At 42.4% G+C, this 10,623-nt stretch overlaps 2 long non-coding RNA genes across 2 annotated transcripts; both read right to left on the bottom strand.

Annotated features, from left to right (window-relative positions):
* Positions 1-277: 277 nt before the first annotated feature.
* Positions 278-4,853, bottom strand: LOC132848069 (uncharacterized). Its single transcript, XR_009648710.1, has 3 exons — positions 4,351-4,853; positions 2,660-2,708; positions 278-294 (listed from the first exon to the last, which is right to left on the bottom strand). It is a non-coding gene; the product is annotated as an uncharacterized LOC132848069 (long non-coding RNA).
* A 1,297-nt stretch (positions 4,854-6,150) lies between these two features.
* On the bottom strand, positions 6,151-10,598 carry LOC132848072 (uncharacterized). Its single transcript, XR_009648711.1, has 3 exons — positions 10,224-10,598; positions 8,533-8,581; positions 6,151-6,167 (listed from the first exon to the last, which is right to left on the bottom strand). It is a non-coding gene; the product is annotated as an uncharacterized LOC132848072 (long non-coding RNA).
* Between the last annotated feature and the right edge of the window lie 25 nt (positions 10,599-10,623).

Here is a 10,623-nt window from a genome sequence, read left to right on the forward strand (position 1 = left end):
GGGTTGGGTGAGAGTATAAATTAAGTGCTTCTCCTTTTCTGTTTTTTTTGGCAGGCTCCCGTTGGATGGCTGGACCAGGAACCTGGAACCAAAGGATATCACAAAGGTAAGTGCTTTCAAGGTAAGTGCTTTCAAAATAGTATACATCATTCCCAGTGCTTTTTTTCATTCACGCGTTGTCACCCAATCATATTTCACTGCAATCAAATCTATTCTTTTTTCCTTTTGTGTTCCTTAGTCCCTGGCTCAGCCCTCCGCCGCCGAGCGTACACCGTCTGTTAGAGTTGATGTCATCTGTGGGAACAAAAAATCTTTTAGCCTGATCCCCTTTATTAAGGTTCAACCATTTAGTCCCCCGTTTCTCCCTGTGGGAGGTCACTGTCTTCAACTGGGGCAGTTTAGGAGGGGAAGGGGGGGTGAGAGAGTTTCCTAATGTATGGTGACTACACCGACCCGTCCCCAAAGGCCTGACTCTTGGGTTATTACTGAAATGGCGCTGAACTATCATCATGACCATACGGACCTTACGGGATGTACTCAAATGTCATGGTATACTCGGGTGGAATTTGGTTCAACAGCCATCGGACTTATGGTGGGTTCCCCCTCTCATTAAGTCCCATGGGAATCCATGTTCCTAACCTGTGTATCCATTTTAGTTCATTTCTTTTCCTCTCCCTATCTGTCCAGGTCAGACACGCTGCTAAACCTGAAATGATTAATTTTTCTTTTCCCTGCTCTATAAAGTGTTTTACTAATGGAGTGTTCTTGGAATTATGTGTGATGTTATGTAAGTGTTGTTTTAGTCTGGTGACCAAGGTGTTTTTAGTTTCCCCTACATAGCGCATGCGGCAATGTAGACATGTTATGCAGTAGACTATGTTATGTGTATTCAGATGAAGGTTTGATTGGATGAGTGTACCTGAGATGTATCTAATCTTTTTGTGATATTGTTCCCATGGTGACGGCTGCTGGGGATCTGTGGCAGTGAATCTGGAGCGGACCAAGAGATCCTTCAGATTTTTGTTCTTACGGTAGGCCGAAATGACCTTGAATTCTTGTAAGCCCGGTTCTGAAACCTGAGCTCTATTAAAGTTGTTCTTAATTCTATTGTTCAAGAGTAACGTCTGATCCGAATAGGTAGTTATCAATGGGATGATATGTTTGGAGTCTGACCGCTGGGCACCCAGAGGTTGCGTCTTCATCTGTCTAAGTGTTGTGGATTTGATAAACCTTAGATTTCGTTTACTGTAGCCCCTAGGTCTGAGTGCTGTAAAGAGTGTCTGGGTGGCCTCATGGAAATCCTTCTCTTCTGTACATATGCGGTAGAATCTTATCAACTGTGATTTTATAATGCCGTTAAAGGTATGTCTGGGGTGAAAGCTGGACTTATGTAAAAGGCTATGAGTGTCTGTTTCTTTGAAGTGAACCTTTGTCTTGAACGTCCTGTACTGATCAATTGGTTCATTCAAGATCACTGTAGTGTCTAGAAATTGAATGGCGCACTGATCCGTGTTGTATTTTATCGTGATGTTGGGATGGTGCGTGTTAGTGGTTTCTATGAATTGGTCAAACTCCGTTCTGTCATGCTGCCAGACTCCAAAGATATCATCCAAATACCTGTAATAAATTAAAGGTGTATGTACGCATTTCTGGAGGAGGGATGTTTCCCAATCTGCCATGTATATGTTTGCATAGGCCGGTGCAAATTTCTTGCCCATTGCTGTGCCCTGAATTTGTAAATAAAACTGCGCGTCGAATTCAAAGTCATTTCGGGTTAAACTGATCTCTAAAAGTTGCATAATGTACTTATCCGGTCTAGATGAGTCTGGATTATTCTTAAGTACCTTTTTAACTGCTTTCAGTCCTAGATCTGTTGATATGTTTGTGTATAAGCTATTGATGTCTATTGTGAATAGAAAGGCGTTATGTGGAACCCTAACATTTTTTAACTTATCCACAAAGTCATAGGTGTCCCTCAAGTAACTGTTGTGTTGTTGTGATAATGGATTCAAGAAACTATCCAAATACTGCGCTATGTGATAAGATTCACTACCACAGTCCGATACAATGGGTCGCCCCCTGGGGATCTCACCAGGTACGGTCCATGTATCTGGAGAGGTATGAATTTTGGGTAGTAAATAAAATACTCTGGGTTTTGGAATATCTGGACCCATTAGGTAGCGTTTTTGTCTGGAATTGATGAATCGATCTTGGTGTAGGCTATTGAGAATGTCATGTATTCTAAGTTTAGTTTCTTTTTGCAATGAGTGTGTTAGTGGAATGTAATGATCTGTATTACTTAATTGTCTTTTGGCTTCAAACATGTATTGGGATTTGTCCAGGATGACTATCCCCGAACCTTTATCTGCTGGTTTTATGACTATATCTTTGTTCGTTTTAAGTGAACGGATTGCCCTTCTCTGTGTTGGTGATAGGTTGTCTGCTCTTGTTGGATGTCTATCTTGAGTGATGGCCCTGTAATTTTGACGAATTAACTGTCTAATGTGTCTACTGCAGGATGCAATTGGTGGCTCCCATTTGGATGTTTCTGTGAATGGAACTATTTTAGAATGAATTTGGAAATCAAAATAATTTAGAATTTTTAACTTTCTATTGTGAGCATGGACATCCCTAATGAGATCCCCAGGATTCGACCCACCTGTCGTTGGAACAAACGTTAGACCTTTCTCCAGCAGCCGTCTCTCCCCCTGTGTCAAAAGAAAGATTCTGGACAGATTGAATATATTGGAGTGTGAAGATGTATTACACGTCTCCGATCTTAGAAGTTTAACTGGTCTACCCAACAATCAAACATTCTCTGTGCTGTTATTCCTGTCCAGTGAATACAGTCCCTTTCTACCTTAAACAACAGTTTATTCAATTCACACAATGGATTCCCATGGGACTCAATATATTTATTGATCACCTCCAGGTTCCGCTGCTCCTGTATGGGTAAGAGATCTGAAAACTGGATTATTGGAGTGTATACTGTAGCATTAGGAAAAGCTTTTTTGGCCATTCTCCACAGAGCCTGTAACTGTTTAATAGCTGTTTTATGGGGTTGCTGTTGCCTATTATTCAACCCTACCGATATCACTACCTTCTGTGTGTGTGGGTATACTAACGATTTTTCTAGAAGTTTAGACATATGTAAGAAATTGGCTCCCGGATAACTGTCTACCTGTATATTTGTATCCCCCACTCTCGGAATACGACTGAGGTTAGAGTCCCCTATGAAAACTATAGGTTTATGAATGGTTATGGACCAGTCTGTTGCTTTTCGGTTAGTATTTATATGTCTGTACGGTGTGTTCCTAATGTTAGCAGTGTCTAGGGACTCTTCATCCGAGGAGTCTGAGGGCACTCTAGTGGGTTTTGCCACTATAGCAGACGTTGGAAGATGGGATTCAGATCGGGTTACGGTTTGAGATTTACTCTCTTTATCCTGCCCCATCATCCTTATCCCTTTCTGCCTCACAGTGGTTTCGCCCGTGTCCCCGTCCTTCCCCTCTGATGCGACTGGTGTTCTGTAATGAGAAGTGTTGGATGAGTTAACCAAGTTGATTCTATCTGGTGTATATTGAGTTTGGAGTTCTGAGCTCACCTCGCTACGATGGACTTGAGCCTGTACCGTAATTTGTCTGGATCGGCTTATAGATTCTGTTACTGGAAAAGAAGGATCTGGTAAGGTTACTGGGCTACAATGTTGGCTAATTCCAACAGAGTCCTGAAGTGCATGATTAACCTGGGCCTGTGGAGAACTGGCCATTTGGATGGCAGTGGCATCTAAAGTTGGGCCTGTTGTGTCCCCAAGTGTGGGTTGTTTGTTTTGAATTGTTTCCTTACACAAATTCAAAGTGCCCTCTTTCAGCTTGTGTTTATATCTATTTTTGGCCCACTTTATTGCCACCGTCCATTCCAAGTTACTAAAACCTTGAATTTGTTCCATTAACTGGATGATGACCTGTGTGTAATGTTCCTGTAGTGTGTGCATGTTTTTCTGCATCCAGGTGAGTGTGTTCTGAGCTATTTTTTCCGTGGTTGTGTCTGAAGGTGAGGATGGCTTTATGAACTGTGTAAGTTTATTAACCTGTCTAGACATGCCCATTGGAAAATGACCTGTGTGTAATGAATTCTCTACTGTGTCCATGTGATGTATTGCTTGTATCAGTTTGAAATAGACCTTGGTAAGTGTTCTATTGGGTGTATTGGTATCACCTAACGGCCTACGTGTATGTGTGTGTGTGTTATCCCCATCCCCAGTCTGTTGCTGGTCTCCCAAAACTGCAAATCTGTTCTGCAACGAGATCATTGTTAAAACATGCAGGGAGGAGGTGTACGTGCTCTTACCCAACCCAATTACCGTTCCTCCTTGACGGGGCCGTTGTCCTTTTTGGGGGCCGGTTCTGGTGGGTTTTTGCAAGAAAAAGTCCCTCAAGCTAACCTCAATTCCGTGGGATGGGCTTGAAGAGGGTTTATGGTGGTTTCCTTTTGAGGTCGGTGAAATACAAAACCAACTCCTTCTTCCTCCTGCCGTTCTTTTCTTCCACTTTGTTTTGGTTAGCTTGGTGTGTCCTTGGTCTTCTTCGTGTTGTGGCTTCCTCCTCTTAGTGCAGGTTAAAATCTTCTCTTTATTCAAAAAACTTTCTTCTTAAAATCATGGTGATGATCATCAGGCAGAACAGAAGTTACTGTAAGGAGATTCCTTTAAAAAGTATCCTAACGTTTCGCAATTGTCTTGCTTCCTCAGAGGACTATCAGCTGGTTTGGGGAATTTGATCTGTATATATGTTCTGTTAACTCTATGTGGGTGTGTCTTAAGCTAGGGGTGTGGCTTAGGCTAGTAAACTGGGTTGTGATTGGATCTGTTTCTTGATCTTCCAGTGAGCAGCTTCCCCTGTGGCTTTAATTATCCCTCCAAACCGAGGTTGTGACTTGGCGCTTCCTGATTGGCTAATTTGGAGGAAACCACCATTTTGTTTTCAAAATAGGAGTCCTTGTATTTTTTCTTTCTTTTTTTGGATGTTAGCTGTCTGTCAAAATAGAGGTACTCCATTTTTATTTACTAAATGAGTGAAAATTCTATTTTCCCGGTAAAGAGGGGAGTATAAGACAACTGAATGGCACGGGCTAGGTTAGGTTTTGAATTGGAGGATGAAATTTTGTTCCCTTTTGTTTGGGCTTATTTTGCACAGGCTACATTCTCGTTGTCTTATTTCCCTCTTTTAAACCTCACCAGAATTTGAGTTGTTTGGTTTGCGTGTTATGTTCTTACCAAAGTCCAGCCTTTGGGGTCTAATACCAGGTGTAGAGCCTGCTATACAAAGTAAGGTGGTTAAGGTTAGAATCAGAGGTCGGTGCAGGTGATATAGTTTGATGGACGAGGTTAGACTAGGAATTTGGTTCAGTAGTCCCCCTTGGGGGTTGAGTTTAGGGGTTGGCCTGAGGGGTTATGGTTAGGGATTAGGTTAGGGGGTTATGGTTAGGGATTGGGTTAGGGGGTTATGGTTAGGGATGGGGTTAGGGTTGGGATTAGGATTAGGGATCGGGTTAGGGGGTTATGATTAGGGATTGGGTTCGGAGGTTATGGTTAGGGATCGGGTTCGGGGGTTCCGATTAGGGATTAGGTTAGGGGGTTAGGATTAGGGATTGGGTTAGGGGGTTATGGTTAGGGATGGGATTAGAGGGTTATGGTTAGGGATTGGGTTAGGGGGTTGTGGTTAGGGATTGGGTTAGGGGCTATAGGTTAGGGGGTTATGGTTAGGGATTGGGTTAGGGGGTTTGGTTAAATGAGATATATGGGCTGGTTATGAGCTTGTAGATTTGACTTAAGGTCGATGAAAATTTGACACCGGGATCAGGACATTTATACTGGGTTGGGTGAGAGTATAAATTAAGTGCTTCTCCTTTTCTGTTTTTTTTGGCAGGCTCCCGTTGGATGGCTGGACCAGGAACCTGGAACCAAAGGATATCACAAAGGTAAGTGCTTTCAAGGTAAGTGCTTTCAAAATAGTATACATCATTCCCAGTGCTTTTTTTCATTCACGCGTTGTCACCCAATCATATTTCACTGCAATCAAATCTATTCTTTTTTCCTTTTGTGTTCCTTAGTCCCTGGCTCAGCCCTCCGCCGCCGAGCGTACACCGTCTGTTAGAGTTGATGTCATCTGTGGGAACAAAAAATCTTTTAGCCTGATCCCCTTTATTAAGGTTCAACCATTTAGTCCCCCGTTTCTCCCTGTGGGAGGTCACTGTCTTCAACTGGGGCAGTTTAGGAGGGGAAGGGGGGGTGAGAGAGTTTCCTAATGTATGGTGACTACACCGACCCGTCCCCAAAGGCCTGACTCTTGGGTTATTACTGAAATGGCGCTGAACTATCATCATGACCATACGGACCTTACGGGATGTACTCAAATGTCATGGTATACTCGGGTGGAATTTGGTTCAACAGCCATCGGACTTATGGTGGGTTCCCCCTCTCATTAAGTCCCATGGGAATCCATGTTCCTAACCTGTGTATCCATTTTAGTTCATTTCTTTTCCTCTCCCTATCTGTCCAGGTCAGACACGCTGCTAAACCTGAAATGATTAATTTTTCTTTTCCCTGCTCTATAAAGTGTTTTACTAATGGAGTGTTCTTGGAATTATGTGTGATGTTATGTAAGTGTTGTTTTAGTCTGGTGACCAAGGTGTTTTTAGTTTCCCCTACATAGCGCATGCGGCAATGTAGACATGTTATGCAGTAGACTATGTTATGTGTATTCAGATGAAGGTTTGATTGGATGAGTGTACCTGAGATGTATCTAATCTTTTTGTGATATTGTTCCCATGGTGACGGCTGCTGGGGATCTGTGGCAGTGAATCTGGAGCGGACCAAGAGATCCTTCAGATTTTTGTTCTTACGGTAGGCCGAAATGACCTTGAATTCTTGTAAGCCCGGTTCTGAAACCTGAGCTCTATTAAAGTTGTTCTTAATTCTATTGTTCAAGAGTAACGTCTGATCCGAATAGGTAGTTATCAATGGGATGATATGTTTGGAGTCTGACCGCTGGGCACCCAGAGGTTGCGTCTTCATCTGTCTAAGTGTTGTGGATTTGATAAACCTTAGATTTCGTTTACTGTAGCCCCTAGGTCTGAGTGCTGTAAAGAGTGTCTGGGTGGCCTCATGGAAATCCTTCTCTTCTGTACATATGCGGTAGAATCTTATCAACTGTGATTTTATAATGCCGTTAAAGGTATGTCTGGGGTGAAAGCTGGACTTATGTAAAAGGCTATGAGTGTCTGTTTCTTTGAAGTGAACCTTTGTCTTGAACGTCCTGTACTGATCAATTGGTTCATTCAAGATCACTGTAGTGTCTAGAAATTGAATGGCGCACTGATCCGTGTTGTATTTTATCGTGATGTTGGGATGGTGCGTGTTAGTGGTTTCTATGAATTGGTCAAACTCCGTTCTGTCATGCTGCCAGACTCCAAAGATATCATCCAAATACCTGTAATAAATTAAAGGTGTATGTACGCATTTCTGGAGGAGGGATGTTTCCCAATCTGCCATGTATATGTTTGCATAGGCCGGTGCAAATTTCTTGCCCATTGCTGTGCCCTGAATTTGTAAATAAAACTGCGCGTCGAATTCAAAGTCATTTCGGGTTAAACTGATCTCTAAAAGTTGCATAATGTACTTATCCGGTCTAGATGAGTCTGGATTATTCTTAAGTACCTTTTTAACTGCTTTCAGTCCTAGATCTGTTGATATGTTTGTGTATAAGCTATTGATGTCTATTGTGAATAGAAAGGCGTTATGTGGAACCCTAACATTTTTTAACTTATCCACAAAGTCATAGGTGTCCCTCAAGTAACTGTTGTGTTGTTGTGATAATGGATTCAAGAAACTATCCAAATACTGCGCTATGTGATAAGATTCACTACCACAGTCCGATACAATGGGTCGCCCCCTGGGGATCTCACCAGGTACGGTCCATGTATCTGGAGAGGTATGAATTTTGGGTAGTAAATAAAATACTCTGGGTTTTGGAATATCTGGACCCATTAGGTAGCGTTTTTGTCTGGAATTGATGAATCGATCTTGGTGTAGGCTATTGAGAATGTCATGTATTCTAAGTTTAGTTTCTTTTTGCAATGAGTGTGTTAGTGGAATGTAATGATCTGTATTACTTAATTGTCTTTTGGCTTCAAACATGTATTGGGATTTGTCCAGGATGACTATCCCCGAACCTTTATCTGCTGGTTTTATGACTATATCTTTGTTCGTTTTAAGTGAACGGATTGCCCTTCTCTGTGTTGGTGATAGGTTGTCTGCTCTTGTTGGATGTCTATCTTGAGTGATGGCCCTGTAATTTTGACGAATTAACTGTCTAATGTGTCTACTGCAGGATGCAATTGGTGGCTCCCATTTGGATGTTTCTGTGAATGGAACTATTTTAGAATGAATTTGGAAATCAAAATAATTTAGAATTTTTAACTTTCTATTGTGAGCATGGACATCCCTAATGAGATCCCCAGGATTCGACCCACCTGTCGTTGGAACAAACGTTAGACCTTTCTCCAGCAGCCGTCTCTCCCCCTGTGTCAAAAGAAAGATTCTGGACAGATTGAATATATTGGAGTGTGAAGATGTATTACACGTCTCCGATCTTAGAAGTTTAACTGGTCTACCCAACAATCAAACATTCTCTGTGCTGTTATTCCTGTCCAGTGAATACAGTCCCTTTCTACCTTAAACAACAGTTTATTCAATTCACACAATGGATTCCCATGGGACTCAATATATTTATTGATCACCTCCAGGTTCCGCTGCTCCTGTATGGGTAAGAGATCTGAAAACTGGATTATTGGAGTGTATACTGTAGCATTAGGAAAAGCTTTTTTGGCCATTCTCCACAGAGCCTGTAACTGTTTAATAGCTGTTTTATGGGGTTGCTGTTGCCTATTATTCAACCCTACCGATATCACTACCTTCTGTGTGTGTGGGTATACTAACGATTTTTCTAGAAGTTTAGACATATGTAAGAAATTGGCTCCCGGATAACTGTCTACCTGTATATTTGTATCCCCCACTCTCGGAATACGACTGAGGTTAGAGTCCCCTATGAAAACTATAGGTTTATGAATGGTTATGGACCAGTCTGTTGCTTTTCGGTTAGTATTTATATGTCTGTACGGTGTGTTCCTAATGTTAGCAGTGTCTAGGGACTCTTCATCCGAGGAGTCTGAGGGCACTCTAGTGGGTTTTGCCACTATAGCAGACGTTGGAAGATGGGATTCAGATCGGGTTACGGTTTGAGATTTACTCTCTTTATCCTGCCCCATCATCCTTATCCCTTTCTGCCTCACAGTGGTTTCGCCCGTGTCCCCGTCCTTCCCCTCTGATGCGACTGGTGTTCTGTAATGAGAAGTGTTGGATGAGTTAACCAAGTTGATTCTATCTGGTGTATATTGAGTTTGGAGTTCTGAGCTCACCTCGCTACGATGGACTTGAGCCTGTACCGTAATTTGTCTGGATCGGCTTATAGATTCTGTTACTGGAAAAGAAGGATCTGGTAAGGTTACTGGGCTACAATGTTGGCTAATTCCAACAGAGTCCTGAAGTGCATGATTAACCTGGGCCTGTGGAGAACTGGCCATTTGGATGGCAGTGGCATCTAAAGTTGGGCCTGTTGTGTCCCCAAGTGTGGGTTGTTTGTTTTGAATTGTTTCCTTACACAAATTCAAAGTGCCCTCTTTCAGCTTGTGTTTATATCTATTTTTGGCCCACTTTATTGCCACCGTCCATTCCAAGTTACTAAAACCTTGAATTTGTTCCATTAACTGGATGATGACCTGTGTGTAATGTTCCTGTAGTGTGTGCATGTTTTTCTGCATCCAGGTGAGTGTGTTCTGAGCTATTTTTTCCGTGGTTGTGTCTGAAGGTGAGGATGGCTTTATGAACTGTGTAAGTTTATTAACCTGTCTAGACATGCCCATTGGAAAATGACCTGTGTGTAATGAATTCTCTACTGTGTCCATGTGATGTATTGCTTGTATCAGTTTGAAATAGACCTTGGTAAGTGTTCTATTGGGTGTATTGGTATCACCTAACGGCCTACGTGTATGTGTGTGTGTGTTATCCCCATCCCCAGTCTGTTGCTGGTCTCCCAAAACTGCAAATCTGTTCTGCAACGAGATCATTGTTAAAACATGCAGGGAGGAGGTGTACGTGCTCTTACCCAACCCAATTACCGTTCCTCCTTGACGGGGCCGTTGTCCTTTTTGGGGGCCGGTTCTGGTGGGTTTTTGCAAGAAAAAGTCCCTCAAGCTAACCTCAATTCCGTGGGATGGGCTTGAAGAGGGTTTATGGTGGTTTCCTTTTGAGGTCGGTGAAATACAAAACCAACTCCTTCTTCCTCCTGCCGTTCTTTTCTTCCACTTTGTTTTGGTTAGCTTGGTGTGTCCTTGGTCTTCTTCGTGTTGTGGCTTCCTCCTCTTAGTGCAGGTTAAAATCTTCTCTTTATTCAAAAAACTTTCTTCTTAAAATCATGGTGATGATCATCAGGCAGAACAGAAGTTACTGTAAGGAGATTCCTTTAAAAAGTATCCTAACGTTTCGCAATTGTCTTGCTTCCTCAG

This window comes from Tachysurus vachellii, chromosome 7, assembly GCF_030014155.1.
Source record: "Tachysurus vachellii isolate PV-2020 chromosome 7, HZAU_Pvac_v1, whole genome shotgun sequence".
Lineage (NCBI taxonomy): Eukaryota > Metazoa > Chordata > Actinopteri > Siluriformes > Bagridae > Tachysurus > Tachysurus vachellii.